The sequence below is a fragment of the Oryctolagus cuniculus genome, chromosome 2, assembly GCF_964237555.1.
Source record: "Oryctolagus cuniculus chromosome 2, mOryCun1.1, whole genome shotgun sequence".
Classification (NCBI taxonomy): Eukaryota; Metazoa; Chordata; class Mammalia; order Lagomorpha; family Leporidae; genus Oryctolagus; species Oryctolagus cuniculus.
Genome location: NC_091433.1, coordinates 196004568 through 196030331, shown reverse-complemented (window position 1 = coordinate 196030331; position 25764 = coordinate 196004568). Strand labels below are relative to the sequence as shown.

Genomic DNA, 25764 nt, shown 5'->3' with positions numbered 1-25764 from the left:
ACCTGTTTTTCTTATTAAGAACATCATCATGTGAATGGAAGGGGAGAGGGAGTGGGAAAGGGGAGGGTTGCGGGTGGGAGGGACGTTATGGGGGGGAAGCCATTGTAATCCATATTCTGTACTTTGGAAATTTATATTCATTAAATAAAAGTTAAAAAAAAAGAACATCATCAGTGGTTTTTATATTCATATTTAACTTTGTGAAACAGGATAATTCTGGAATACAACACATTCCATAATTACGAAGTACCTGCACACACCAGGCACTATGATAGGTGTTGATACAGAAAACCAAGGAAGTCATTCTCCCCCATAAGGAAAAGCCCAGAAGAGAGAGATAAAAGGACAAGTAAATGAATCAAGGCAGTAAAGAATGAGGAAATAAAAACAAAGAACTTCTAGAAACCATGTTCATTTTCAGGCAATTATAAGCCAGTCATAATGTATGTTGCATGTTAACTTCTTCCCATTACTAAATAGGTAGGTTCTGTATGTATGAGTTTTTCTCTACACGAATTCATCCATCAAGTTTTTCTAGATTGGGGCAAGTATTGTAGCACAGCAGGTAATCTTACTCTTCTTGCCATTCAACATTTTCATCATTTCTACCCCTGCACCTTGTACTTCTGTACAATATTCTAAACATTGTCAGGAGTAGTTAATTGAACACAACACTAGAGGCAGGTATTGCAGTACAGTGGATTAAGATACCAGTTGGGTCACCCCATACTAAACACAAGGACCTAGCATTCAGTCCCAACCGTTTCCATTACAGTTTCCTGTTAATGTGCACTGTGGGAGATAGCAGAAGATGGCTCAAATTCTTGGATCCCTGCCAATCTAGGTGAAAGACCCAAATGGAGTTCCTGGCTCCTGGTTTAAACCGGGCACAGCCCTGCCTGTTTCAGGCATTTGGAGAATGAACCAGCAGATGATCTCTTTCTCTCTCTCTCTCTCTCTCTCTCTCTCCCCCCTTCTGTTGCTCTGCCTTTGAAATAAATAATACACTTTTTAAAAATATTTACAAAAAATAACTCAACCCTGCATTTGCAGTGCAAGAACACTACACAAGAGTAGAATAATATTTTCCTTTCTCCTTTCTGTATAAAAGGTTATATTTGTTCTTTGCCACTTACCACTGTTTACAATAAGTTCTGCCACTGCTATTTGATGACCCATCTAAGTTGTAAATCATGAGCTCTCTAGTAAGATGGAGCTGGAATCTGGTCTGAGCTTACAACAGCCATGTGCAGTAAGCACACCTTGGCATTGATATTTTCTTGGTTACCTAGAATCTCATTTGTTATTTAATTTGACCAAAAGAAATAAACAATAAAATGGTTTGGAAGGTGCCTGTAGAAGACATTCATAGAGGTCTTATATTTTATACATTGAACAATGATATCTATTGTTAATCCTTTCAGCATCTGGAAATTTATGAAGTGATTTCACTTACCTCATTTGTTCCCTTGAGGAGAGGACAGACAACACTGTACCCAAATGACAAATCAGAAAAGAGACTTCCAAAGACAGGCCTGGATCCCCACTGGCATACGAGGTAGACTCAATCACCTCCTGAATACAAATTGCAGTCTTCAGAGGCCAAGTCTGGTGCTTCTACTACTGCGCAATGCTCTTCTCATGAAAATATTTCATGGCCTTTATTTTTTTTTAAATTGTTCAGCAAAACCTAAATCAATTTTTTTGATAACTGCCTAGACTGATAGAAAAGAAGTCATCCATCTTCAAACCAAGGTGCTCCTGGAATGTTTATTTGCTTTGTGTGTCTGAGAAATTTAAAAGGCCAGGACACGATAGTGAATGTTAATTATAAATACTGGGGCTGCCTTGTATTGGTGCAAATCTTTTCAAATTCAAACTCTGCATAAACAGTAATGAAGATTCTCATTTTCATTATCAAAACTGAAAATATGCTTTAAAAATATGATTACTTCTTAGGATGCAAAGTAATAATAATGGCATTACTTTCCAGAGTCATACTTGTGGCTTCTCTTTATTTGTTCATGTGTTTGCTTCCACAGAAATTCTCTATTTCTGTTTTTCATCAAAGTCTTGCACAGCCACCAGAATCCTTCTGATGTCCTCCCATTGCTTTCTTTTCTGCAGTTGGTGGTAGGAACTACCATCACTTCCAGCTGCTGGGGCCTCTCTACCCTGCCCCGATGGGGCACTGGCCCTTCCTCCTGGAACATGCAGGCTTCAGTTTTGTTAAGAAACAAAGTGAGCCATTTTGTGCCCATGTAGGTTTAAAGCACAGTTATTTCTGAATGTGTCTGTTCCTTCCTGGAGATTGTGAATTGCTAAAACAACAGACCTCCAGTCTGCCCATCTTGCTTTCTGGAAGGAGGTCACACAACAGTAGTTTAACATAGTTCCAAGATGTTACTGGAGAGCTCCAGGGAAGCCACAGGTCATAAGAACAGCTACTCACCTCCCAGGAGCCCTCAGAGACTTACAAATGGTGAGACACCAGTTGAGTGACTCAAGGTGAAGTAGGCTGTCTAGAACTGATTAGGTCTGTGAGCTGGAGGACCACGCCTTTGCCACACCCATGTGACCTGGCTGAGGCTGGGCTGTGCTGAGTGCCATCTTCCCAATTTCCTTGGCTTTGGTCCTCCTTTCTATTTCTGTATTTGAGAAAGAGGGACAGTTGAGTTCTCTTCCATTAGTTCACTCCCCTGGATGCCTGCAACAGCCAGAACTGGGTCAGGCCTACAGCAGGAGATGAAAGCAAAAAGCCAAGTCTCTCACACGTGCGGCAGGGATCCAAGTACTCGAACCGGCTGTTGCCTCCCAGGGTCTTCACAGGCATGAAGCCGGCATCAGGAGCGGGAACTGGTACCCAGTGCAGCCACTCCGATGTCACAGGCAGGCATCCTACCTTGCATTGTAACAGATAAACCAAATGCCTGTCGATGTCTGTTTTTTCAGATGCATTTACTTATGTGTTCAAAAGGCAGAATGAGAGACAGACAGCCTCCTCCATCCACGGGCTGACTCTAAACGCACGAACAGGGCTGGGCTAGGAGCCAGGAACTCCAGGGGGGCTCCTCGTGCTTGTCGCTCATCTGTTGCTTCCCAGGGACAGCAGCGGGAAGCTGGATCAGAAGAGAGCAGCCCGGCCGGGTTCCCAGGCTTCGTCTTAAGCTGCGCTACCCCGCCGGCTGCTTCTCCCTCTAAACGCCGTTTCCTCTCAGGTCTCCTCGAGGCTGGCCTGGCGGGTTTTTGACCGGATGATCCCAGGCTTTCAAAGGTGAAGGGGGCAGCCACCGGGTACCTGCGGGCGCCAGGAGCACCCAACAAATGGAGCGACAGGAAGCCCAGAGGGGCGCTCCCGTGCCCAGGGCCCAGCCCTGGGGGCTCCGATTGGTGTGCACCCACTGAGTCCCGCGTGGGCTCCTTCACCGAAGCTGCGGGGCCAGCCACTCGCCAGAGGCCGGGTCTGGGCAGTCAGGCAGCTCGGCCGCGCTCCCATGGGCGGGGTCCGCTCGCCTATTTCCTGAAGACACGCCCGTGAAGCTCCCGCGGACCCACATGGGATGCGGCTGTGGCACGCTGGATTCCGGGATTCTGTTCTGCTCAGAGCTCCACTCACCACCCTCACAGTACTCCCGGCTCCTTCCGGGCGACTCCCTCGCAGCCTGTCGCGACTCGGCAGTCACAGGGGGCTCCTTTGCGGCCTGTCGTGACTCGGCAGTCACAGGGGGGCTCCTTTGCGGCCTGTCGTGACTCGGTGATCCCAGGCAGCTCCTTTGCGGCCTGTCGTGACTCGGTGGTCCCAGGCAGCTCCTTTGCGGCCTGTAGTCACACGGCGGTCACAGTGGACTCCTTTGCGGCCTGTCGTGACTCGGTGATCACAGTGAGCGCTTGCCTCCCGTGGTGACATGGCGGTCACAGCAGGCTCCTTTGCGGCCTGTCGCGATGCGGGTCTCTTTCGCGGCCTGACACAGGCAGCTGCTGCCCGCCCTTTCATGGCTGGCCGAGCACAGGCGGCTCCTTCGCAGCCTGTAGGGAGGCAGGGTCCTGGTCAAGGTTGTCCTGCATTGGCAGCTTCCGGAACCACCACAGCCCCCGCCCCCAGGGAAAACCCGCAGGAGGGGACAGAGCCCGTCTCCGCGTCCACGCCCGCGCCCCGAGCGCTCAGGGGCTCCCGTCTGAAGGGAAGCGTCAGGGCCCGGGGTGCAGGTGAGGAGACCGACCCCGGGCTCGGCGGTGCGAGTCCCGTCCGAAGGGAAGCGTCAGGGCCCGAGGTGCAGGTGAGGAGACCGGGCCCGGCGGTGCGAGTCCCGTCCGAAGGGAAGCGTCAGGGCCCGAGGCGCAGGTGAGGAGACCGGGCTCGGCGGTGTGAGTCCCGTCCGAAGGGAAGCGTCAGGGCCCGAGGCGCAGGTGAGGAGACCCGGGCTTGTGCGAGTCCGGGAAGCGTCAGGGCCCGGGGTGCAGGTGAGGAGACCCGGGCTTGTGCGAGTCCCGCCCGAAGGGAAGCGTCAGGGCCCGGGGAGCAGGTGAGGAGACCCGGGCCCGGCGGTGCGAGTCCCGTCCGAAGGGAAGCGTCAGGGCCCGGGATGCAGGTGAGGAGACCCGGGCTTGTGCGAGTCCCGCCCGAAGGGAAGCGTCAGGGCCTGGGGTGCAGGTGAGGAGACCCGGGCGGAGACCCCGGGCTTGTGCGAGTCCGGGAAGCGTCAGGGCCCCGGATGCAGGTGAGGAGACCCGGGCTTGTGCGAGTCCGGGAAGCGTCAGGGCCCGAGGCGCAGGTGAGGAGACCCGGGCCCGGCGGTGCGAGTCCCGCCCGAAGGGAAGCGTCAGGGCCCGAGGCGCAGGTGAGGAGACCCGGGCCCGGCGGTGTGAGTCCCGTCCGAAGGGAAGCGTCAGGGCCCGAGGCGCAGGTGAGGAGACCCGGGCTTGTGCGAGTCCGGGAAGCGTCAGGGCCCGGGGTGCAGGTGAGGAGACCGGGCTCGGCGGTGCGAGTCCCGCCCGAAGGGAAGCGTCAGGGCCCGAGGCGCAGGTGCGAGTCCGAAGCTGGGTCCCAGTCGGGCCTGTAGGGAAGCCCCTCGGTGGGGGGGGGGGGGGGGGGGAGTCGACGGCAGGTCCTGGAGGGAGGCGCCCGCTGCAGCGCAGCAGGGCAGCGTCGCGGAGGGGTGGGCGTCGTGGCAGGGGCGCAGACGGGGCCTGGGCGACCCGCGGAGGCCGGGGGCTCCACGCCTGCTCACGTCCTCCCAGTCACCTTCCCGGACGTCCCGCGGTCTTCGTAAACCTGGAAACGGAGTTAAGCCAGCAGACACGCCTGTGAGCTAGAGTCCGAATCCTGCAGCCGGAGCCGGAGCCGGAGCAGCGCCGGACCCGCGCATTCTCGACCACGCCCCCCCCCAACCTGGCTGCTCACCTCCCCGTTTTACACCACTTCAGAGGCACACATTATTCTCTGGCTGATAAGACAGATCAGCCTGCCTTCCAGGAAAAATGCGGATATTATTTGCAAAGGCTGGAAAAGCAGGTGCTCTCCAGCTTATCTGAATATTGTGAGTAAATCCCTGTTTTGAAATGTAAATGCTTCCGCAGGCTGTCTGGTTTGAGATAAAGCAGGGAACAATGAGTTAATCCTTGTTTTATGCAGTGCATTATCAGAAGTCTGCAGCCACTCTGGTCACCTCTTCAAGTAGAATGGAGGTCACACCCAGGTGGATGACTCCTTGCCCCTGTAAATCGCATTTATTGAATCAGAGTAGACATAAACACGCACTTACATATGCACTGTGGAAAGATGATTGTTTTAAGTATTTATTTAACATTAAATATCTCAGTACTTTCTAAAACTGTTTTGTTGTCATGCAAAAGGCAGAATTTCTTTTTTCTTCCAGGGTGAAATTGAATGTAATTATCTCCAAGAAACATGATTTAATCTTTCAAACCCACTATGGGAAGGGTGAAATCTCTGATTTTTTTTATCTTTAAATAATTACATAGAAAAAAATTAAAATGCAGTAATCTGACCATGGCCTATTCACCTAAATCCTATCAACACTCTTCTTTCTTCTCTAATGTCTTTCCCAGAATAAACAAACAAGCAAGCAATATGACCTCAAAAAAAAAGGAGGGGGGATTGAAGTTCTGGTATTTAGAGGGTATTCCTTTTTTATTGCCATAGCACACACCTTATTGCTGAAGAAATTATTTAAAAAGTATCCAATTCCAATTCATGCATTTTACCTTGTCTCCTGGATAATACTTTTGGGAAAAGGCATTTTAATAATTGATACCCCCACTCCATTTTGCCTCTGCAGGGCTCTCTCCAGTTCATTTCATTAGAATATGTTTTCTCTGCCTTATTTCCTCACAGATTCTTGTTTCTGTCTTTATTTCCCCATGTGATGACCAAAGCCGCTCCTTCTGCTGCTCCCTGTCTCTCTTCAAAAAGGACTTCCCCTCAACTGCACTGAGCTGTCTTTCCCAGGGCAGAGCCGAGGGTCTGTCTCTATTATCCTTCGGACCCCAAGGGCTCCTCATGGAGTGGGCTGGTCCTGCAGCATTCCATATACTCATGCTGTACCTTCATCTTTGGAGCTTTCTACCTCTCTATATTCCACTAGGAGAATATGATATTGAAAAGAAAGAAGGTGGCTTAAAACATTTGCTCTGGGAATTTGTAGGGTTGGCACTGAAGGGTATTTCATTGGGTAGATTCAAACAAAAGCATCTTTTTCTTCTGTGTCCCTCATGGTCACCAAAGACAGCAGCTCCTCCCTTGTTTGTTGAAGACAGGAGCTGGGCAGGAGGAGATAAGAGTTGATTCATGCCTCAAGAATATTGACTTGCAAGTACATATTTGCATAACTAATTACTGGGGAGTCCTGCAAGTCTCTCAGGAGTTACTTAAGAGGTATATCAATTTTTATTTAAATATTTGATTCTTTTTTAATAAGAAAATATGCAAGAAGGGCTTTCTATTTGCTGCTTACTACAGATATTATATGATTTGAGAAAATGTACAATTCTATATTTTTATCGGAGCAATAGCATTAAAATTAAAATAGGACTCAGAGTGACATGTCTCAGACACAGGCCCATCATGATGGGATGTCAACATAGATAGTGAATCCTGACACCTTCTCACTTACAGCTCTTAAAAAACACATCCATCTGCAGGTATCTAATGGAAATCAAGGTCGCAGTTAGCAGGAGAAAACAAATAAAGACTTCAAGATGCATTTTCCAAGATGGATGATGTCTACATGCAAAAACCAACTCAATCATTGGGACTGTATGAACTTGTTATTTCTGGGAAACATTGATGGATTTTAGGTTGCATTGACCACTTTGATTTATTAGTTCATTTCACTGTAAATGGTTAAACCATTTGTGCTTGAGATCTTAAAAACTCTTGACCAACTACCTATTCAGTGTGGGGTGGGGAGCAGAGGTCATTGGATGGATTCTTCCCCTTGGATGTTGCTGTAGCAAAAATTTTGCTTGGTTTCAAGAGCAGGCCAACAGAAACATATTTATTGAGCACTTGATATGTCCTGGGCATAATTAAATGTACGTTACACAAGGATGGATTTGTCATGATACTAACAGAACTTAGACTTCAGTTAAAACTACTTTCTCCAGAACCCTGGGAGGGGTACAAGCATTTTCGTATTGAAAATATTGTGTCTGTTTTCTTAAATAGGATCCACACACACCCAATTGCATTAACTTCAGGTCTTACAAAAGCTGACTCATCTCTGACTCATATATTTCACCTCAAATTTATAATTGCTTTCTGAATTTTACAATGAATGCAATAAAACCTGCCATTCCAAAAATCAAGAGAAAAATTAGGAAACAATGGAAACTTTAAAACCCACTTTGGTACTTTTAGTTCAGTGAAACATATTTTTTAATTAAACCTGTTAAATTGAATCCTGTTGGTTTTATTGCTTTCTTGTATTTAATGTGTAAAAGTTTCACAGTTAGGAAAGAACTATAATTATAAAGGGCATATAGATGATATTAGATTTGGTAGTACATAGAATATACCATAAGAAAGATTACTGACATTAGTAGAATTCGTGAGAATTCTTCCTCCTAAGGAGACTTTTATAAGTTTGTAGTAGCCTAACAACTGAGTGTTCAAACAGAGCCAAGAACTTGATTCCAGTGTTAAAGAATGTCTAAACAAGGCACCACTAACTGATCACCACCTCACTGACCTTTATCTCATTGATGGATCCATTGATTGATTGGCTGTTACTGATTCCAGGAGTGTGCTTGTGGCCTGTATTTGAGCTGCTGCCTATGACTCTTGTCCATAGCTCTTTATCCCTTCCTGACTATCCACCAGAAGATAAAATTCACATTCCTTGGAGTGACACATACAGCCCCCCATGATTCCTTCTCTTGCTTTGACTCCGACTGGACCACAGTTATCCCAAGATGAAGAGCCCTCTTCTATCCCCTCTACCCTGTGCTCTGGACCAACCCAAATCCTTGGGCATTGTCTAAATGTATTGCACTGCCTGTGTTTCCTGGCTCTCATCCTACACCTCTAAACCACCAACCACCTTGAATAACCTGTCCTTCCTAAGCTTCATCTCTACCACTACCTCCTAAATACTCTTCCTGTCCTTCTTGGCACTCCCCAGATGACAAGTTCCCCCAACACCCCCAGTTCCTAGAGTGTTTATGGCACCAACATGAATTCACAACTGTGATGCTTATGCTATGTGTAAACTTGACTGGGCTAGGGGATGCCCAGATTTCTGATCAGGTATTATTTCATGGGTGTGTCTGTGAGGGGGTTTCTAGAAGAGATCAGCATTTGAATCAATGGACTGAGTAAGGAAGATCATTCTCAGGTCTTTGGCCTCAGCCTAATTTACACCAATGACTTCCCTTGGTGTGCAGCTTGTACATGGCGGTATGTCCTGAGACCTCTCAGCTTCATAATCAGGTGAGCCAGTTCCCAAGGTAAATCACATGGCATCCATCTACACACATCCTACTTGTAGTGTCCCTGGAGAACCCTGACAAATACGATACTGTCCCTCTGATTCGGCTGTCTCCTCCTAAAGTGAGTAGGCTTCTCAATATTTAAACAGTGTTTTGATTTCATATCATCAGTTAGGATTTCTGTAGTCTGACTATAAAAACAATGAGGCATAATTTTATACCCCAGAAGTTTTGCTGTGAAACTGAATGTGTATATTCCTTTAATTCCTGGATTGCTTTGAAACTTGGATCCACAGTGTGGAAACTCAACAGAGAGTGGGCTCACCACACAGTAGGACATCAATAAGTAATCACTGAAAGAATGAAGCGATGAATTTCCCCATATTTCTCTAGCATAGGCTGTTACAGACTCATGGGCAACAATACAACATCAAAAGAAGATGATGTGCCTGTTTTCAAATCAATCTTATTTAAGACAATTTTATTTCTCTTAGCCAATGCAAATGAAAAAAAAATGCATCTTTCCCCTAGGGAGAAATAGATTTCTAGAGCTTGATTTTCATGGGAGTTCATTTTTAGTTCAAACCAAGTGTCTTCACAAGACAAATTTTGCTTCTTTTTCTTCTGCCTATTTTCTGAGTGAAAGCTAAGCCTGGACTACAGAGGAATGTGATTCAGTCAGGGCTGTGGCTGATGCTGCAGAGCTTCCCGAATGTTTCCATATGGGATTCCCATGTTGATCAAATAAAGTGATCAATCTGCAGTATTTTATAACCAGTGCCAGGGACAGACACAAAGAGAAGTATATGAGGGAGTTTTTATATAATTCAAGAAATTATTAATTCATTATGCTCCAATATTCTTTTTTGTTTAACCCTCACCTGGAAGGGAGAACAGAGAGTTATTACCCACCAGACAGCCTGGTTTTGAGTTTAACTACAATGCTCACTGCTGGCCAGCCTTGCAATGCCTCAAATCCACATTGTGAAGCTGAGATTTAAAAAAAAAAATACTGTCCTATCATAAGCTATCATAAGGATTAAATGCCACAGTGTACACAGTGAGTGCTCAATAAGTGCTGGCTGTGATTCAGACCAAGTGCCCTCACACTGAGACACTTTCCCTGTGGGACTGTTCTCCAATTCTGAATGTATAAACATGGCCTGGGAAGCTCACGAAAGCCTAGTGTCCCCATCTTTCCTGGGTGTGGAACCTTCTGTAAGCTGTCTTTGTCACAATTCCCAATTATTGTGCTGGAGTCTCTGGTCCCAGCACAGAAACAGCCCATCACTTTCAAAGCAACTTGCAAAGCTGAACACAGAAATCTTCATTTCTACTCCCAGATTACTCACTGACCAAAGGCTGTCAACTGGTGCAGAGCAGCTCTGCTCTCAGGAGCCATAGGATTGCCAGGGTAGCAGGATGTGGACAGGGCCTCAAACTTATGTCCAAGCTGTTCCCGGCTCATCACCATTCAGCCTGTGACACAGCAGGCTGGAAAGGCCACAAGCTGTGTGGTCCTCCACCTGTGGGCTCGGCCCTGTTGCCATCACCCCCTCTGTATCATCAAGGACACAAAGGAAGGAGGGGAAGCAGGGAAAGACTGAAGACACTTTTCTTCTCTTCCCACACTGTCTCTCGGCATCCACCCCTCTTGGAATCCTGGCATCTGAGTGTATCTCGCAGGCATGACTGAGGTCTAGGTGAGGTGTGTGAAGCCTGCCGCAGATACTCAGTAGGCACCAGCTCCTGACCTGCGGCATCCTGAGCTTCCACTTTCCTCCTTCACTGAACTCGCTCTTCTTAGCTCCCTGCTTACCATGTGTTGATGGATACTGCTGTTTATAGCTTTTTAATTGTCCATGCCTCAGTCCTGCCTGCCCACTGTATTATCAGCACGCCAGGATCCAGCGCTGTGTATCATCCCTGCTCTATCTCCAACCATTCATTCTGAGATGTGTCCACAGCCCCACAGTTCCAAACTTCAAGTCATCCCCTTCCCTGCTAAGTCCAGCTGTCCACAGTGATAAAAGTAAAAGCAATAAACAAGCCACAGATTCCATCTCTGACCTAAGAGGCAGGATTCTTGGGGAAGCCAGGCTCATAATCCATGTTCCCTGGAAAATGTCTTGCAATGACCAGTGGAGCAGTTGCCAGGAAAAGCAGACACAGAACCTTTGGGGAATGGTCAGGGTTACCAGCGGGTGTCCAGATGCTTGTTCAGCACTTTCTGCGCTCTGTGCCTGGGCCCCCCATTGCTTGCACAATGCATTTGCCACTATTCCCGATCATCTCTACATCCTTCTGTTGCAAACCAAATCCACACGTTACCGGGTGAGGGCTGTCCAGTTAAGGGGCACTGTGCATTCAGGACAATGAGGGCTTGCAGTAAAGCCCATGACCTGGAAGAGGAAGATAGCACTCCTGCTGCCATTACACTGACAGCCATCAAAGGCTCCTTGAACGAATGTCCTAATATGTGCTGAATACTTCTTTCCTTGTAGGGTGCAGCTTAGCATGAATACCATACATATTTTAGGTATCAGAGCATTTTCCTGAAAACAAATCATGCATCAATGACAGCACAGTTTAGAAAGCCTGAAGAGTTGTCAGGCTGCACTCTAGCTCTTATATTGTTGGAACATTCTCGGCTGTCTGGAGACACACCTGCTGTACTAACCTGTCTGCTTCAGGCTCCTTTTGCCCCTGAACCTCTCCTGTGCCTAGGAAAGTGTGCCTGGAGCTGCATAACCTTTTCATTCCTCCATAGCCCACTTCTTGCCCATCACCAACTCACAGCATGGTGTGATTGCTCCTGATTTCTGGTATTTCTCTCCCAGAATTTCTAACCTTGCCTATATGCAAACACCTTGAAGAAAATATCTGTTCACAAACTGAAGGAAGGTTCTGTGACAGAGCAGTTTGGAAACTCACTCTCGTCCATGAATACTAAGTCTGTTTTCTTGCTCCATCCCTAAACATTTAATTCATATTGGCCACAGTCAACAACAAAGATTAGGACTTGCTGCCCCCAAATACCTGGGCATTTGTGGAAACACTTGAAAACAGAGCTCATGCTGTCCTTCCCCATGTCCTCCTTCCTCGAAATCACCCCTAAAACCCAGGGACCTCATTCCGCAGGCCTTCTCCTCCCCCCTCCCCGATAGACCTTCAGACACAGGTGTCCCGCCCTGTACTGAATGCCAAGAAGAAACTGAACAATAAAACCTTGCTACGACCCCTCCCCCATATCGCCCTTAGACCTTTCCTTTAGGTTCTGCAGTCACCCCTGTGCATCATGCCTATGGAAACCCATGGACGACCTCCCTTCTTTGGGTCATCATCTCTGAAGGCTCCTGTATCATGCCAAACTTGAATGAACTATATTTCCCTTTTGTTAATCAGCCTTTGGTCAAGGAGCCCTGATTTTCCTTGAACCTTGTGATGGGAGAAGAAGTTACTTTTTGTCTGCTGCACTCTCTTTAGGTGAACTGATGCAAACAGTTTTTCATAGTCAGAACTCTAGGTCCCTGAAACTTAGCTCAGTTCTTTTTACACCTCCCCAAACAGGTCACAACCCTGCACAACCCTCAGGCTCTTGATCCTCTGTCCCTGGTAAGTCCAATCCTGACATTGTCACATACAGAGTTTATGACTTTAGCTTTATTAGCTTATGTTAGATGCTAAATCTATACCAAAAGTCAAAAATAAAAAAGGAAAGAAGGAAGGAAGGAAGGAAGGAAGGAAGGAAGGAAGGAAGGAAGGAAGGAAGGAAGGAAGGAAGGAAAACAAAAAGAAAGGAAATGCAAAAAGAAAAATGTTCTTTTGTAGTCTTATGATCTGTTCTCCTAAACTATAACATTTTTCCCTCCTCCAAGCCATTTTTGGGATTCTCTTGGGGGGATAAAGCTGTCTCTGGAAGAGGAGGTTTTATAACCTTTACAATTGCATTCTCATTTATTATATTAGTGGTATCAAAGGCACCAGCAATCAGAATATGAATAGCATTTCCAGAGTAGATTCACTGTCTACAAACATGATTTCTATTGGTCCCATAAAGAATGGCTGTGATTGGCAACATGAAAAAGTTTTAAAATGTCATCTATGTCAGAAATTTATCTTTCTCTTCTTTGATGATAACACTCTCATTTTGACTACCTAATTTATCCCCATCAAGTTTTCCCAATCCAGAAACAAAGATTCTTATTCATTGCATTTCCTTGCTCCAACAAATGACACCTGACGTACTGTATACCCACTTCTTGGATGGTAGAGACTACCTCAGCCAGCCCAACTTTCAGAGGAGGTAGAAGCTGAGGTTTCACCTAGGGTCTTCAGCATCTTGTTCAAGATTTCTTTTTTTTTTTTAACTTTTATTTAATGAATATAAATTTCCAAAGTACGAATTATGGATTACAATGGCTTCCCCCCCATACCGTCCCTCCCACCCACAACCCTCCCCTTTCCCACTCCCTCTCCCCTTCCATTCACATCAAGATTCATTTTCGATTATCTTAATATACAGAAGATCAGCTTAGTATATATTAAGTAAGGATTTCAACAGTTTGCTCCCACACAGAAACATAAAGTGAAAAATAATAGATGATTTTTTTTAAATGATGATGAAATCAGATCAGACCTATTGTCATGTTTAATCCCAGTGAGAGTCAAGTTGGGAGTTGATAGTTTTTGTTTTTTTTTTTTTTTTACAGAGGATCAGTTTAGTATATATTAAGTAAAGATTTCAACAGTTTGCACCCCCATAGAAACACAAAGTGAAATATATTGTTTGAGTACTCGTTATAGCATTAAATCTCAATGCACAGCACATTAAGGACAGAGATCCTACATGAGGAGTAAGTGCACAGTGACTCCTGTTGTTGACTTTACCAATTGACACTCCTGTCTATGGCATCAGTAATCTCCCTATGCTCCAGCCATGAGTTTCCAAGGCTATGGAAGCCCTCTGAGTTCTCCGATTCTTATCTTGTTTAGACAAGGTCATAGTCAAAGTGGAGGTTCTCTCCTCCCTTCAGAGAAAGGTACCTCCTTCTTTGAAGACCTGTTCTTTCCACTGGGATCTCACTCACAGAGATCTTTTGCCAGAGTGTCTTGGCTTTCCATGCCTGAAATACTCTCATGGGCTTTTCAGCCAGATCCGAATGCCTTTAGGGCTGATTCTGAGGCCAGGGTGCTATTTAGGACATCTGCCATTCTATGAGTCTGCTGAGTATCTCACTTCCCATGTTGGATCACTCTCCCCTTTATTTATTCTATTGGTTAGTGTTAGCAGGTACTAGACTTGCTTATGTGCTCCCTTTGACTCTTAGTCCTTTCATTATGATCAATTGTGAACTGAAATTGATCACTTGGACTAGTGAGATGGCATTGGTACATGCCACCTTGATGGGATTAAATTGGAGTCCCCTGGTATGTTTCTAACTCTACCATTTGGGGCAAGTCAGCTTGAGCATGTCCCAAATTATATATCTCTTCCCTCTCTTATTCCTACTCTTATGTTTAACAGGGATCACATTTTTCAAAAGAGGAAATCCAAATGGCCAACAGGCACATGAAAAAATGTTCAAGGTCATTAGCAATCAGGGAAATGCAAATCAAAACCACAATGAGGTTCCACCTCACCCCGGTTAGAATGGCTCACATTCAGAAATCTACCAACAACAGATGCTGGCGAGGATGTGGGGAAAAAGGGACACTAACCCACTGTTGGTGGGAATGCAAACTGGTCAAGCCACTATGGAAGTCAGTCTGGAGATCCCTCAGAAACCTGAAGATAACCCTACCGTTCGACCCAGCCATCCCACTCCTTGGAATTTACCCAAAGGAATTTAAATTGGCAAACAAAAAAGCGGTCTGCAGCCTAATGTTTATTGCAGCACAATTCACAATAGCTAAGACCTGGAACCAACCTAAATGCCCATCAACGGTAGACTGGATAAAGAAATTATGGGATATGTACTCTTTAGAATACTATACCGCAGTAAGAAACAACGAAATCCAGTCATTTGCAACAAAATGGAGGAATCTGGAACACATCATGCTGAGTGAAATAAGCCAGTCCCAAAGGGACAAATACCATATGTTCTCCCTGATCGGTGACAACTGACTGAACACCAAAAAGGAAACCTGTTGAAGTGGAATGGACACTATGGGAAACGGTGACTTGATCAGCATAGCCCTGACTGTTAATGAACAACTTAATACATTATCCCTCTTAGTAGTTTTTTTGTCTGTTCTACTTAATATGACTGGTTTAATTCTGTAATTAATACACAGTTATTCTTAAGTGTTGAAATTGTTCAAGATTTCTAACACCTAGTGGCCAGCAATGTGGCACAGTAGGTTGCAATGCCAGCATCCCATATTGCAGTGCTGGTTCCAGTCCCAGTTGCTCAGCTTCTGATCCAGCTTCCTGCTAACATTCCTGGGAAGGCATCAGATAGTGGCCCATATGCCCCCCCATGTGAGTTACCAGGATGAAGTTCCTGCCTCTTGGCTTCAGCTTGGCTCAGCCCTAGTCATTGTGGTCATTTGGGGAATGAACAAGTAGATGGAAGATCTCTTTCTCTCTCTCTCTCTCTCTCTCTCTCTCTCTCTCTCTCTCTCTCTCTCTCTCTCCCTTACTCCCTTCCCCCTGCCCCTCCTTCTCTCTTTTCCTCTGCCTTTCAAATTAATAACTAAATAAATCTTTAAAAATATTTTTAATATCTGACTTGTTATCCTGGATCTCCTTGATTTTACTGAATCTTTTTTTTTAATCAGGGCTAATTTTTATCTAGACTGTGTAATAACAAAAAGCTTCTGCTGGATCGGATACATCACAGCCCACAGCCCTCAGGTCATGAGGAGAGCAATGCCAATAGTTAAAATTGTTAGCACTGCAGGCTGATTAAAAACAGATGCGATTAGAAGCCACATTCTCGCCAAGGGAATCCGTCTGCAGAGGGCAGCTGGTTGAAAGTCTGGGCAGCTCTGAACTGGGTCTGACTCATGGTTATCATGGTTACTCGCTTCACTAATGTGAGTCTCAGTTTCTGTAGAAAAAATAAAGGGAATTTCTGCATTTCCCTTCAAATCTTAGAAACTATGAAGTATCCTGGATATAAGTAGAAATGAGAACTAACTCACAAAACAAATTTATTACTAATTTGGGTATGACAAATATTTGCTCCTGCATGCAAATCCAAGATTTCGGGGCAGGTCTCAACTTGATGAGCCTTCCTCACACTAAAATGCAAACCATTAACCTCTGGAAAAGCAGCTGAATGAGCTAAGTCAGAAAGCTGGAGGGGATGAATGGCACTGAAACAGGTACAAATGAGATAAATTTCAAAAGCTACGAGTGGATTTAAAGCGAAGAAGGAGGAGGAGCAAGAGAATGAAGAGAAGCAGGTGAAGAGAACAAGAAGGAAGAAGGAGGGAGGGAAAGAAGGAAGGAAAGACGGCAGGCGGGAAGGGAGAGAGGGAGGGGAGAGAAAATCCCAGGCAGTGTGAGAGATCACCTCTTGTCACTAGCAGAGCTCCCCAAGCAGTGCCCCCTGTGTAGATGCAGCACTGGGAGTGGTTGTAATGGGGAAACTGACTTCCATCAAAGAGAAATGGAGACTCGTTCATTGTAGGTGGCTTCAGAAGGTGTTGCCCAAAGTGAGAGCCAAGCTTACAGGAGACACTTTTTAAAAAAATTAGTTAATTTATTTGAAAGTCAGAGCTACACAGAAAGAGGAGATGTCTTCCATCCGATGGTTCACTCCCCAATTGGCCGCAAAAGCCAGGAGCCTCTTCCAGGTCTCCCATGTGGGTGCAGGGGCCCAAGGACTTGGACCACCTTCCACCACTTTCCCAGGTCACAGCAGAGAGCTGGATGGGAAGTGAGCAGCCAGGTCTCGAACCAGCACCCACATGGGAATGCAAACGCTTCAGGCCAGAGTGTTAACGCACTGCGCCACAGTGCTGGCAGGCCCCAACACTTTGTTTTTAAATGTTTTCATTTTCTGAGTTTTCAAACACTCATTTCACCCTGATCTAATGAGCTTCTCTAATCATTTCCCACAGCTGATTTGTAAAAGACATCTAAAGAGGGTGAAAGTAAATGAAGAAATTTGGGTCACCGCGCAAGCGTTAATGCTGTGACTGAGTCACCACGCTACAGAGGATGACTGTGGTTTGCACTCACAGCTCTCTGTGTATGAAAACACAGCTGCCAACTTCTTGAAGAACCAATTTTTAATTTGTTTACATTGAAAAGCAATTCTCAGGATGTAGTTTAAAGTCACAAAATAAAAGCCTCAAGTTAAAGGTAAGAAAGTTTATTAAAGCATGATACTGTTTTTCCCAAAATATATATATTAAATAATTTATGTAATACATGTTATATAAAACATATTTAATAATACAAATACATATCAATATTCATGTGTTTAATGTTTTGAAAATTAAATATGATTTAAAATTAATGTGATTTATTTGACTCGGAATAAAAAGCAAGTTCATTCACTTCTATGAAAATCTCTGGACTCTGAGTTACTCAGATGAAGCAAACGACGTGAACTCACACAGTGGGCAAACACTTATCTTATCTCTGAGTGTGTATTTTTTCAGGCGTGTAGATTTTCACATCTATTAAACTGTAAATCATCCCTTCCCTTTCTTTAAGATTCCACTGAGATTTTCCAGATGTGAGTAGGAAAAGAAGGATATCAGTAAAGAGATAGAAACAAATTTTATCACGTCCATCAGGAACTGTGAATGCAGTGGAAGGCTTTAGACATTGCAATGTTCATTTTCAGTGTTGATGTTTATTAACTGTGACTCAGTCTCAGGACTTTCTTCTTTTTATTATTTTCTTCCTTGCAGTGGAGCAAGTGAACTATGTATTTGCTCTTTGGCTTAGGGTCTGGGGACCTGTGAGATCTGCTTTTTCTCTCATTCCCTGGAAGGTTTCATTGTAATTCTAATGCTGAAAGCTTACCTGGGAACAAAAGTATGGGTCTCTCCACCAGGACTTCTTAAATCTGAATAGTATCTGAGATTCTAAGTCAAATCTGCTTGAGGTTTAGAGTCAGTTTCTCCACCTTCTCTTCTAGGAGTGTCAGCACAAAAATTAACATGAATAAATCTTACCGTGCTTTCCCATTATAAAAGCCATGAGGGTGCACTTATCTGACGAGAATCTTAGAAAAATTTTTGCCTATATAAGCCACCCACCAGAGAGCGGCCACGGACATCTTACTGTATTTCCTGTCATCTGTCTTGTGATTTCTCTTCTTTCCTTAAACACAATTTCATGTCCAAGCTACTGAGTAGTAAACCAAGCAATGGAAAACTTCAATGTAAGCAGAAGATTCAGAAATTCTATTCAGCAAAGCAAAGGAAATGAAAGTCAGATCTCATTCCTTCCTTCTGCCAGCATCCCTGTGCTTGTCCAGGAGTTTCTCCACAGCTGAGTGAGTGCGTGTATCCGCACTTGCTTTTACATGCATTTCCCAGCAAAGTGCTAACGAAATGAGATGGTGCTGCAGGTGCAATCCATCACCTGCTTTACTCACAGAACAGTAGCAGACATTTCTAAGAGAAGGATCAGAAACATGGCGGAGAAGTGCCATAAGGGTTTGGGTTTCCTGTGATCTCCACCAGCCAGAACAAAAACAAGATGCCTTCTGAGGAACCACCCCCTGGAGGGGAGCAGGACTTTGCAGGAGAGATTTCTGCATCCCTTTCAGGGCAGGGGCAGGCCAAGGCACTAACATGCGGGTGCACTCTGCTGAGTGATCAGCAAACAGCCTGGAAAGAATGAAAGAACGGAGCACTTGTCAGTTCTGATCAGGCTCCAAAATTCCTCTTCACTCTTGGGACACTGCTTTAGAATCTGGGGTGGGGCTGAAGAAGGTATGGAGGTGGGGGCTGGGTAGGGAGATGCAGAGATGACTGAAGCTGAGAAACCCAGACAGGTTCTCTCCAGGAAGATTGGAGAGGCCCCCACCTCCTGCAATTTGAGTGTGCTGAGCTTGTGTGTGTTTGCTTTTCCAGGCCTATACTGAAGTCCTGAAACCTGACCCTTCCAGAGCTGGCTTGTCTCAGGCCCAGCGGCCCCACACAGGGCAAGTGGCAGCTGTCTATTCATCCTGGACAAAGTGGGAATTGCAAAGAAAGACATGCATCCAGCTGTTTTGCAGGCACTTCTTCCCTCCAGCAGCCCAAACTGGAGAAGTACAGGAGACTTCAGAGAGAAGAGCACCTTTCCCAGTCCTGGGCAGGGCGTGCGTCTGAGCTGATGTGGGAGTGTGGCCATCAGCACCCGTGTGCAGGGACAGCTGCATCATGTCGCCTGCTCCCTCAGGCCATCTCCCAGGATTTCAGATGGATGCAAACTTGCACTTGGGCAGGCTCAATGCAGAAGCAGGCAGCCCCTGGGCTGCTATGAATTTACATCCAGGGCCATGATTTTCTTCCAGTATTTAGGAGCACCTTCATAAACATGTCTCTAAGGCACAACTTATAGTAGCAAAACACAAAACAGAACAAAAAGGAGTATTTTTGTGTAGAAGAATAAAAGCAAATACATAGAGGCTTAGTGATTCATTAAATAGAGTTTGCCACTGCTTGACAGTTTTCAATGACGTTGATGCTTTCTTTTTTTAAGACACATTTATTCAATGTCATGAGCAAACTATCCATCAATGTCATGAGTGCAAAAAATTGTATGAAAACCCTTGTTGGAATGCTTTAGACTTTGTAAAGAACAGAAACAAAATAACTGGTTACACAATTAGTCACCAATGGAGTTCTTGAGTTTCTTTTGCCCACACACACAAGCAATGTGTAAAACAGGTCTTCTTTCTGGCAGCTGGGCCCTGACGCTGCTATGCTTGGATGAACTCACAAATCTGGTACAGCCTCTCCCTTCCCTGTCAATTCCCTGGCCTCCTCCACTGCTAAGCTTTGTTCCCTGGTGGTTATTAAAAGTTTCTGCCAACCAAGATGGCACTAGAGATAAAGGAGGAAGCTCCTAACTTTCTAAAATCCAAACCCAAAGCAAAAGATTTGAAGGTCAGGAAGGCTGTGCAGAAAGACAGCTATTAAAAAATTCTGTACATCACCCAAAATCTGGTAACTCACAACACTACTCCTCTGATGGTGGTCAAGCATCCTTGGGAAGCACCCCCCAGGAGAAACAAGCTTGACCACCAGGCCATTATCAAGTTCACCACTGAGTCTGCCATGAAGATAGAGGACAGCATCACACTCCTGTCCATATTTGGTGTCAAGGCCATCAAACTCCAAATCAAACAAGCTGTGAAGAAACTCTGTGACATTGCTGTAGCCAAAGTCAATAGCCTGATCAGGCCTGATGGAGAGAAGATGGTATGTGTTCCAACTGGCTCCCGATTACGGTGCTTTGGATGTCACCAACAAAGCTGGGGTCGTCTCCACTGAGTCCAGCTGGCTAGTTCTAACAAATTTTTCTCGCCACCGCCATAACCACTGCTGCTGTCAGAAGTGCCACAGCCACCATGATTTCAAGGTTTGGCAAAATATTGATTGCCATCTCTATAGAGGCCAGAGCTTCCATTTCCAAAGTTCACACACACAAGCATTTGAAAACTGACTGCTATAATTTTCAGTATCATTGTGTCTTCCACCATCTCTATAACTGCTTCCATCATTGCCAAATCCATGGTAACCATTCCCACCGCCACCATACCCACCACCCCCTCGACTGCCACCAGAGCCACCATGACCACTGAAGTTCCTCGATGACCAGATTTGTCACTGCCACCAAAACCACCTCCATGATCATCACCACCATTTCCAGAATGACCGTGAGCTCTTGTGGTATATGAAGCACTGGCCATCTCCTGCTTCCACGGGGCCTACCTCACTCCACAATTGTGACCACTCACCGGACGGTGTTTCTGAGGGACAGTCTTATCCAGAGTCGTGTTCATCAACAGTCACAAAGGCAAAGTGCCTCTTCTTCCCATGGCCATGGTCAGTCATTATCTCAGCCACTTTGATTTTCCCACACTGCAAATTCATCTCTGAGCTGATGTCCTTCAGTGTCCTCTTCAACACCACCCTGACAGTCTTTCCATAGTTAGGTGGGCCCCTGGGCTTTGAGAATCTTCCTTTGGGACAGCACCTGTGACTCCACCTCTCTTCCATCCACCATATGGCCTTGCCTCCTTGATGGCATCCACCTCCTCCATGATTAGGTAGTTGGCAACGCAAAGTCCCTGGAGCACTTGGTGTTTGGCTCCCTCATCTCTGCACAGTCTGTGAGTCTTCTGCTGCCTCAGAGTGGCTCCTCCGACTCTCCTCTGGGTCTCAAATCTCAGTTCTCTGAGTAAGAGATTCCACAGCTGTCAGACTCTTCAGGAGGCTCTGATGTAGACCTGATGGTGGTGAGAAGAGAGCCTTTGATGATGCACCCTCAGTGGAGGTCACAGGTAGAAGCGTGTCCTGATCCCAGCATGGTGATGTTAAAACACACACATCCATAGTAAATCATCTACTAGCACTGAACTTATGGATGCATGATACATCATAAACAGTGTTATAATATCCAAAATATTATAAATTAGTTCAAGAAAGAAGTATTTCTAAAGAAGGACATATGACAAAATCTGTGTTATTATTTTTTGTGGTTTTTATCATTATTCTGCTAATTCAGAGGCACCAGGGGCTTTACCAAGGCCGTAGAAAAGCAAAATTAGAACATAGGTTTAGGGACGAGTATTTGGCTTAGTAGTTAAGATGCTGCCTTGGCTGTCTATGTTCCAAATCAGAGTGCCTCGGTGAGATCCACTGCTGATTCCAGCTTTCTGCTTACGTGCACCCTGGGAGGCAGTCATGACAGGACAAATACTTGTGTCTCTGCCACCCATGTGGGATACCCAGATAGAATTCCAGGCTCTTGACTTTGGCTTCACCCAGACCTGGTTGTTGCAGATATTTGAGGAGTGAACCAGCAGACGGGAATGCTTTCTCTCTGTCTTTCAAATACTAATAAAAGCATAAACTTATTTTGGTGAAAAAAAAGTGAATATGTAGAGTTTTTTTAATGCACACTTCCCATGAACTTTTTTAAGGTTCTAAATAGTTTCTTTGTTTTCCAAAGAGAAAAGGAACATTAGAACTTTTAAAGGTAATAAATATTAATATCTAACTCAATCAGCATCATTTTCCAACCTTTAATATTCATTTTTACAAAAAGATTTTTTTATGATTTATTTTATTTATTTGAAAGACAGAGTTAAAGAGAGTTAGAGCCAGAGAGAGAGGTCTTCCATCCATTGGTTCACTCCTCAAATGGCAGCAATGCCAGAGCTCTGCTGATCCAAAGCCAATGAGCAGGAACATCTTCCAGGTCTCCCACACAGGTGCAGGGGCCCAAGCACTTGGACCATCTTCCACTGCCTCCCCAGGCTATAGCAGAGAGCTGGATTGGAAGTGGCGTAGCCGGGACTAGAACCAGAGCCCATATAGGATGCTGGCACTGCAGGCCAGGGCTTTAACCGCTGCACCACAGCTCCAGCCCGTGTTATTCTTACATTTAACATTTCTAACCTCTTGTGAGGATTTTTATTTTAAAAGAGAAATTTAAATTTCACAGCAAAGTAGTCAAATAATTCAATTATCTGCTACTTTTTTGTTCTAAATATGACATGCATTTCTGCCCTCAAGCACATGAAACTGCTATAGATTAAAGTTTAGATAGATAGATGGATAGATAGACAAACATACAGACATGTAGTGTTGATGCAGATAGATAGGTAAAGTTATGCTTCTGCATTGTTATACATGGATATGCAGTGTAGCATATATGTATCTATTGAGAGAGGGACACACACACACACACACACACACACAGACCTACTGCATTCATCTACCCAGGAACTGAGTCCATGATGCCCTCTGGTATTTCTTACTCCTGTGGCCCTCAGGAGCATGGAACATCACACATAGCACCCTGCACATTTTCTTCCACCACTCAGTCTTTCAAGCACACATGTCATTGGAGAGCACCGCGGCAGAGCCTTTTAACACTGTACCGGTAAACGTCCTGATACAGAAGGCAGCATTCTTTGTCTGTCACCCAAGATGTCCTGAATCTATAAAACATGACGTATGCCCATCTTTTCCTAGGCCAGAAATATCCCAGATGCTGCTGTCTGATGCCACAGTCCTCTCTCCCATCAGGTGCATAAAGATTTATAAAGGAGGTTCTCCAGGTGCCACAGTGGAAAACCACACAGGTTTTCCCAATTTGCTGTCACCTGCAGAATAAGGATCCCAATGCAGGGCCCACGCTTAAATTGTCTTGGAAAGCTACATCTTTTTAAAACCTACTCTGATTCTCCTACTTCGAGATGGCTCTTGCTGCACATAGTATAAAATCTAAACATCCCAGCCAGCAGTGTTAAGTCCTTTCAAAATATTCTAAATAGAGACTATTTCAACTGCTGTTTCTTGCTACTTCCCAAAGGTAACTTTATTTTATCCAAGCAGGGCAAGATGAAATCCCTTAAAAACATCCCTTTTCTAGTTCTCTCTATTCTTGACCTCAACCGCATTCCCCCACGTTTCCAAGCCACTGTCCCCAGTTCATACCTAAGCAGGTGTATCTCACTTCCCTTTGCTCTCTGCAGGTTTCCTTCAACTCAACCTATAGGAACTTCTCCATGTCAGCATCAGTGTATCAGTGTGGAGTACTGGCCTGCTGTCATGACCTGAACAGGGTCCAGGATGTGACTTCCTCCAGCCAACTCTGTGCAGGGTCCTCTCTCACAACCATGACGGTGATGACAGCAGTCATCATTATCATAAGAATGAGTGTGTCTGCTAGAACACAGTTCATACAGAACCATGAGTCTTATGTAATCCTCACCACAGCCTCACGAGGCTGCTGTATTCCCAGATTGGAGGGATGGTGACACTCAATCTGAGAAAGGTTAAATAATGTGTCAGAACTGTTATTTCGAAGGGGTGAGATTCAATTTCAGGTCTTTCTGATTCCAAAGGTCATGATCTTCCTTCTGTGCAAAGATCTGTGTTAAATAATGAGAGACCTTCCAAAGGAAAAGCTACATGATGCCTGGACTCAAGTGGTTAACAATCTAATTGAGACAGAGATAACACATTTGTCTGGCAGGAAACCAAATCAGGCAGGAGGTTTTCCCCATGGAGGACTGGCCTTGCGTTGTCTCAAATGCAGGAAAAACCAGGACTTTTGCTTTGAAAATGGGGGATAAAGCAGCATAGTGGGTGTTACATCTGGTTGCCCTATCACACACAAGTTAGTTTATAAAACAGAATACATACTGCCTAATGTGCCTACCTGAGATTGTGGGATCAAACAACACTAAGCATGTAAACCACGAAGGTGTTTATATTTAAACACATTCTATGGAAACACATAAACATACATTAAATAGTCTATATACTGCCCTATATCTTAGAGAAGGCCAAAAAATAAAAACATACATATAAACACTAAAATAAATAAGTGTCATGGTGAGTTCTGGTATGGCAAATGCCCCATCACTGCTCCAATTGTCCTCTTCTGCAACGTCTTCACCCCTGTCCTTTCTTCTGCCCCGTCTCTATTTCTTCCCCCACCTCCATATGGCCATCTGTGTTTTGGTGCAGCTTTGTCCCATACATATCCTCTGCATGAGTCCCCCTTCAGCCTTCTGAGCACTGATGAAGCACTAATCACTTTGCTTTGTCCAAGGCCACCATGCACTGTGAACACAAGCCATTCCACCAGCTTTTGGGGTCACCTCAGTCATGTGTGTCCCAGTTCCTTTACTCAACTGTCCACTTCTCTATCAGAGATTGACTCCATGTTGGTAGCACTTTACACATCAAATCCCACCCGCTCTACTCTCAATAGGAATCTTCAGCTTCCGCTTGCTGGAACTGTTCAACACAATGCCCAATGAGTTCCTTCAGTTTCTCCCTTTCTTCCTCAATTTTGATCTTCCACCAAGACCTTGCGCCACCTCCCCCCATAAGGAGGAAATGTACCTTTTGCTGACAACACCACAGCCTCTGGCAAAACTCCCACCACTTATTTATTGTATATTATTCTCCTACATTTTCCAGTTCAGACCCATGGTCACCCTGTTCTTTGGTTTTGTCACATTGGCGTCATTTTATCCTAAGAAGTAAAAATGAAATGTAGTTTCCAAATGGCAATACCACTACCTCAAAATACCATCTCAGGTTTTATCTCTGTTTATTGTAAAATCTGTGCAAGCATTTACTAAATCTCTTTAAGCAACTTTTCTGCCCTACCACCTCATTGGCCAGGTCCTTAGAGATAGGGTTGTATTACACAAGTCTTTTCAAGTGAACAGCACTGCGTGCCCCTGTTACTGAGGAAGAATGGTAACCTGGGCATTAGGAAACCACAAGAAGTTCCTATCACACCATTTAACCACCGACAGTCACTCCATTATTGGAGGTCCAAGTGGAGAAGTGCAGTTGGAAATTACATGTACTGGCCTCAAGTTCAGGAAAGAGGACTGGGCTAGAGGGTAAATGTGAGACTCACCACAGAGCTGATGTTTAGACCTTTCAGGCTTGATGAGATTTCCTAGACAGGAATGTAGGAAGAGGCAAGGGAAAAACCTCAGACCCAAACCCCATCCTTTTAGACATTTGGATGCAGAAAAACATGAGGAGAAATGAAAACACGGAAGTCTGGAGAGATTTGCCCAGGGACCAATAAGGAAAATCAGGGTTGTGTGGTGCTCTGGAAGTCAGGTGGAGAAAGTGCCTTAGAGAAGA

The 25764-nt window shown here is 45.1% G+C and overlaps 1 long non-coding RNA gene across 3 annotated transcripts; it reads left to right on the top strand.

Moving 5' to 3' along the window:
- Positions 1-3816: 3816 nt before the first annotated feature.
- Positions 3817-23157, top strand: LOC127487516 (uncharacterized). 3 transcript variants are annotated; one of them, XR_011386986.1, is made up of 5 exons: positions 3817-4277; positions 5239-5537; positions 6746-6895; positions 17023-17266; positions 18997-23157. It is a non-coding gene; the product is annotated as an uncharacterized lncRNA (long non-coding RNA). The 3 variants fall into 3 exon arrangements; XR_011386987.1 differs by having other exon boundaries at positions 3817-4206; positions 5239-6895; XR_007914386.2 differs by having other exon boundaries at positions 5239-6895.
- The last annotated feature ends 2607 nt before the right edge of the window (positions 23158-25764 follow it).